This window comes from Tribolium castaneum, chromosome 8, assembly GCF_031307605.1.
Source record: "Tribolium castaneum strain GA2 chromosome 8, icTriCast1.1, whole genome shotgun sequence".
Lineage (NCBI taxonomy): Eukaryota > Metazoa > Arthropoda > Insecta > Coleoptera > Tenebrionidae > Tribolium > Tribolium castaneum.
This window is the reverse complement of record NC_087401.1, coordinates 2,223,765-2,229,892: the sequence shown is the minus strand read 5'-3', so window position 1 is coordinate 2,229,892 and position 6,128 is coordinate 2,223,765.

The following is a 6,128-nucleotide window of genomic DNA, read 5'->3' as shown; positions in this document are numbered from 1 at the left end:
CAAGCATAAGCGAGTTATAGAGATGGAATTAAATAATATTTAACAAAAATTTGCTTTAAAATAAAATGTTTGAAATACTGAAATTAAACTAAATTAATTGTGTCTAACACTTTAGTAGAGGGAAAAGAAGAAGACATAAAAGTAACTAAAGATTTCAGAGTCGTCTTTAATCGTCATATTAATAACAATAACATTAATAATAATAATACTAATAGTACTAAATTTGCTTATATGCAAACGCTTAATTAAGTTAACAGTTTTTTGGTTTCTTGCTTATATCTAGAAAACAGTTACTCCTATCAATTTTTAGCTTTTTACTAAAATTAAAGCTGATAAAATTTCCAACAAAATAGTTATTTGCATTTTTCATGTAGGACTAACCATAAGCGAGATGTAAGTTTGAAAATAATCAATATTTAAAAAAAAATGTGCTTTAACAGAAAATGTGTTGTGATTTAAAATACACTTAATTTATTGGGTCCAATACTTTATTAGAAAAAAAAGGAGGTGACTTAAAAGTCACTGAAGTTTTCAGAGTCGTTTTTAAATGCTGCATTTTCGTCTTCGTCTCAAACATTGAAAACTGAATTACATTTTTGTTCTGAAACGGTAACAGTTTTTACTTTGGTTTTTTGCTTATATCTCGAAAACAGTTACTCCTATAAATTTTTATCATTTCTTCAAAATTAAAGCTGATAAAATTTCCTACAAAATAGTTTTTAGCATTTCTCTTGTAGGACCAACCATAAGCGAGTTATAAAGTTGAATATAAATAATATTTAACAAAAACTTGCTTAAAAATAATATGTTTGAAATACTGAAATTAAACTAAATTAATTGTGTCTAACACTTTAGTAGAGAAAAAAGAAAAAGACATAAAAGTCACCAAAGTCTTCAGAATCGTTTTTAGTCGACATATTAATAACAATAACATTAATAATAATAATACTAATAGTACTAAATCGGCTTATATGCAAGCGCTTTATTAAGGTAACAGTTTTTTGGTTTCTTGCTTATATCTCGAAAACAGTTACTCCTATCAATTTTTATCTTTTTACTAAAATTCAAGCTGATAAAATTTCCTACAAAATAATTATTTGCATTTTTTATGTAGGACTAACCATAAGCGAGATATAAGATTGAAAATAATTAATATTTAAAAAAGAAGTGCTTTAACAGAAAATGTCTTGTGATTTAAAATACACTTAATTTATTAGGTCCAATACTTTATTAGAAAAAAAAGGGGTGACATATAAGTCACTGAAGTCTTCAGAGTCGATTTTAAATGCTGCATTTTCGTCTTCGTCTCAAACATTGAAAACTGAATTACATTTTTGTTCTGAAACGGTAACAGTTTTTACTTTGGTTTTTTGCTTATATCTCGAAAACAGTTACTCCTATCAATTTTTATCTTTCTTTTAAAATTAAAGCTGATAACATTTCCTACAAAATAGTTATTTGCATTTTTCTTGTAGGACCAACCATAAGCGAGTTATAAAGTTGGATATAAATAATATTTAACAAAAACTTGCTTAAAAATAAAATGTTTGAAATACTGAAATTAAACTAAATTAATTGTGTCTAACACTTTAGTAGAGAAAAAAGAAAAAGACATAAAAATCACCAAAGTCTTCAGAATCGTTTTTAGTCGTCATATTAATAACAATAACATTAATAATAATAATACTAATAGTACTAAATCTGCTTATATGCAAGCGCTTTATTAAGGTAACAGTTTTTTGGTTTCTTGCTTATATCTCGAAAACAGTTACTCCTATGAATTTTTGTTTTTTTTTCAAAATTAAAGCTGATAAAATTTCCTACAAAATAGTTATTTGCATTTTTCATGTAGGACTAACCATAAGCGAGATATAAGATTGAAAATAATTAATATTTAAAAAAGAAGTGCTTTAACAGAAAATGTCTTGTGATTTAAAATACACTTAATTTATTAGGTCCGATACTTTATTAAAAAAAAGGGGGTGACATATAAGTCACTGAAGTCTTCAGAGTCGATTTTAAATGCTGCATTTTCGTCTTCGTCTCAAACATTGAAAACTGAATTACATTTTTGTTCTGAAACGGTAACAGTTTTTACTTTGGTTTTTTGCTTATATCTCGAAAACAGTTACTCCTATCAATTTTTATCTTTCTTTCAAAATTCAAGCTGATAACATTTCCTACAAAATAGTTATTTGCATTTTTCTTGTAGGACTAACCATAAGCGAGTTATAAAGTTGGATATAAATAATATTTAACAAAAACTTGCTTAAAAATAAAATGTTTGAAATACTGAAATTAAACTAAATTAATTGTGTCTAACACTTTAGTAGAGAAAAAAGAAAAAGACATAAAAGTCACCAAAGTCTTCAGAATCGTTTTTAGTCGTCATATTAATAACAAAAACATTAATAATAATAATACTAATAGTACTAAATCTGCTTATATGCAAGCGCTTTATTAAGGTAACAGTTTTTTGGTTTCTTGCTTATATCTCGAAAACAGTTACTCTTATGAATTTTTGTCTTTCTTTTAAAATTAAAGCTGATAAAATATTCTACAAAATAGTTATTTGCATTTTTCTTGTAGGACCAACCATAAGCGAGTTATAGAGTTGGATATAAATAATATTTAACAAAAATTTGCTTTAAAATAAAATGTTTGAAAAACTGAAATTAAACTAATTTAACTGTGTCTAACACTTTAGTAGAGAAAAAAGGAAAAGACATAAAAGTCACTAAAGGTTTCAGAGTTGTCTTTAGTTGTCATATTAATAACAATAACATTAATAATAATAATACTAATAGTACTAAATTTGCTTATATGCAAACGCTTAATTAAGGTAACAGTGTTTTGGTTTCTTGCTTATATCTCGAAAACAGTTACTCCTATCAATTTTTATTTTTTTACTAAAATTTAAGCTGATAAAATTTCCTACAAAATAGTTATTTGCATTTTTCATGTAGGACTAACCATAAGCGAGATATATGATTGAAAATAATTAATATTTAAAAAAAAAGTGCTTTAACAGAAAATGTATTGTGATTTAAAATACACTTAATTTATTGGGTCCAATACTTTATTAGAAGAAAAAGGAAGTGACATAAAAGTCACTGAAGTCTTCAGAGTCGTTTTTAAATGCTGCAGTTTCGTCTTCGTCTCAAACATTGAAAACCGAATTACATTTTTGTTCAGTAACAGTCACAGTTTTCTTATTGGTTTTTTGCTTATATCTCGAAAACAGTTACTCCTATCAATTTTTATCTTTCTTTCAAAATTAAAGCTGATAAAATTTCCTACAAAATAGTTATTTGCATTTTTCTTGTAGGACCAACCATAAGCGAGTTATAGAGTTGGATATAAATAATATTTAACAAAAATTTGCTTTAAAATAAAATGTTTGAAAAACTGAAATTAAACTAATTTAATTGTGTCTAACACTTTAGTAGAGGAAAAAGAAGAAGACATAAAAGTCACTAAAGGTTTCAAAGTTGTCTTTAATCGTCATATTAATAACAATAACATTAATAATAATAATACTAATAGTACTAAATTTGCTTATATGCAAACGCTTAATTAAGGTAACAGTGTTTTGGTTTCTTGCTCATATCTCGAAAACAGTTACTCCTATCAATTTTTATCTTTTTACTAAAATTTAAGCTGATAAAATTTCCTACAAAATAATTATTTGCATTTTTTATGTAGGACTAACCATAAGCGAGATATAAGATTGAAAATAATTAATATTTAAAAAAGAAGTGCTTTAACAGAAAATGTCTTGTGATTTAAAATACACTTAATTTATTAGGTCCAATACTTTATTAGAAAAGAAGGGGGTGACATATAAGTCACTGAAGTCTTCAGAGTCGATTTTAAATGCTGCATTTTCGTCTTCGTCTCAAACATTGAAAACTGAATTACATTTTTGTTCTGAAACGGTAACAGTTTTCACTTTGGTTTTTTGCTTATATCTCGAAAACAATTACTCCTATCAGTTTTTATTTTCTTTTCAAAATAAAGCTGATAAAATTTCCTACAAAATAGTTATTTGCATTTTTCTTGTAGGACCAACCATAAGCGAGTTATAAAGTTGGATATAAATAATATTTAACAAAAACTTGCTTAAAAATAAAATGTTTGAAATACTGAAATTAAACTAAATTAATTGTGTCTAACACTTTAGTAGAGAAAAAAGAAAAAGACATAAAAGTCACCAAAGTCTTCAGAATCGTTTTTAGTCGTCATATTAATAACAATAACATTAATAATAATAATAATACTAATAGTACTAAATCTGCTTATATGCAAGCGCTTTATTAAGGTAACAGTTTTTTGGTTTCTTGCTTATATCTCGAAAACAGTTACTCCTATGAATTTTTGTCTTTCTTTCAAAATTAAAGCTGATAAAATATTCTACAAAATAGTTATTTGCATTTTTCTTGTAGGACCAACCATAAGCGAGTTATAGAGTTGGATATAAATAATATATAACAAAAATTTGCTTTAAAATAAAATGTTTGAAAAACTGAAATTAAACTAATTTAACTGTGTCTAACACTTTAGTAGAGAAAAAAGGAAAAGACATAAAAGTCACTAAAGGTTTCAGAGTTGTCTTTAGTTGTCATATTAATAACAATAACATTAATAATAATAATACTAATAGTACTAAATTTGCTTATATGCAAACGCTTAATTAAGGTAACAGTGTTTTGGTTTCTTGCTTATATCTCGAAAACAGTTACTCCTATCAATTTTTATCTTTTTACTAAAATTCAAGCTGATAAAATTTCCTACAAAATAGTTATTTGCATTTTTCATGTAGGACTAACCATAAGCGAGGTATAAGTTTGAAAATAATTAATATTTAAAAAAAAAGTGCTTTAACAGAAAATGTCTTGTGATTTAAAATACACTTAATTTATTAGGTCTAATACTTTATTAGAAGAAAAAGGGGGTGACATATAAGTCACTGAAGTCTTCAGAGTCGATTGTAAATGCTGCATTTTCGTCTTCGTCTCAAACATTGAAAACTGAATTACATTTTTGTTCTGAAACGGTAACAGTTTTCACTTTGGTTTTTTGCTTATATCTCGAAAACAATTACTCCTATCAGTTTTTATCTTTTTTTCAAAATAAAGCTGATAAAATTTCCTACAAAATAGTTATTTGCATTTTTCTTGTAGGACCAACCATAAGCGAGTTATAAAGTTGGATATAAATAATATTTAACAAAAACTTGCTTAAAAATTAAATGTTTGAAATACTGAAATTAAACTAAATTAATTGTGTCTAACACTTTAGTAGAGAAAAAAGAAAAAAACATAAAAGTCACCAAAGTCTTCAGAATCGTTTTTAGTCGTCATATTAATAACAATAACATTAATAATAATAATACTAATAGTACTAAATTTGCTTACATGCAAACGCTTAATTCAGGTAACAATTTTTTGGTTTCTTGCTTATATCTCGAAAACAGTTACTCCTATCAATTTTTATCTTTTTACTAAAATTAAAGCTGATAAAATTTCCTACAAAATAGTTAATTGCATTTTTAATGTAGGACTAACCATAAGCGAGATATAAGTTAGAAAATAATTAAAATTTAAAAAAAAGTGCTTCAACAGAAAATGTCTTGTGATTTAAAATACACTTAATTTATTGGGTCCAATACTTTATTAGAAGAAAAAAGAGGTGACAGAAAGGTCACTGAAGTCTTTAGAGTCATTTGTAAATGCTGCATTTTCGTCTTCGTCTCAAATATTGAAAACTGAATTACATTTTTGTTCAGTAACTGTTACAGTTTTCTTATTGGTTTTTTGCTTATATCTCGAAAACAGTTACTCCTATCAATTTTTATTTGTTTTTCAAAATTAAAGCTGATAAAATTTCCTACAAAATAGTTATTTGCATTTTTCTTGTAGGACCAACCATAAGCGAGTTATAGAGTTGGATATAAATAATATTTAACAAAAATTTGCTTTAAAATAAAATGTTTGAAAAACTGAAACTAAACTAATTTAATTGTGTCTAACACATTAGTAGAGGAAAAAGAAGAAGACATAAAAGTCACTAAAGGTTTCAAAGTTGTCTTTAATCGTCATATTAATAACAATAACATTAATAATAGT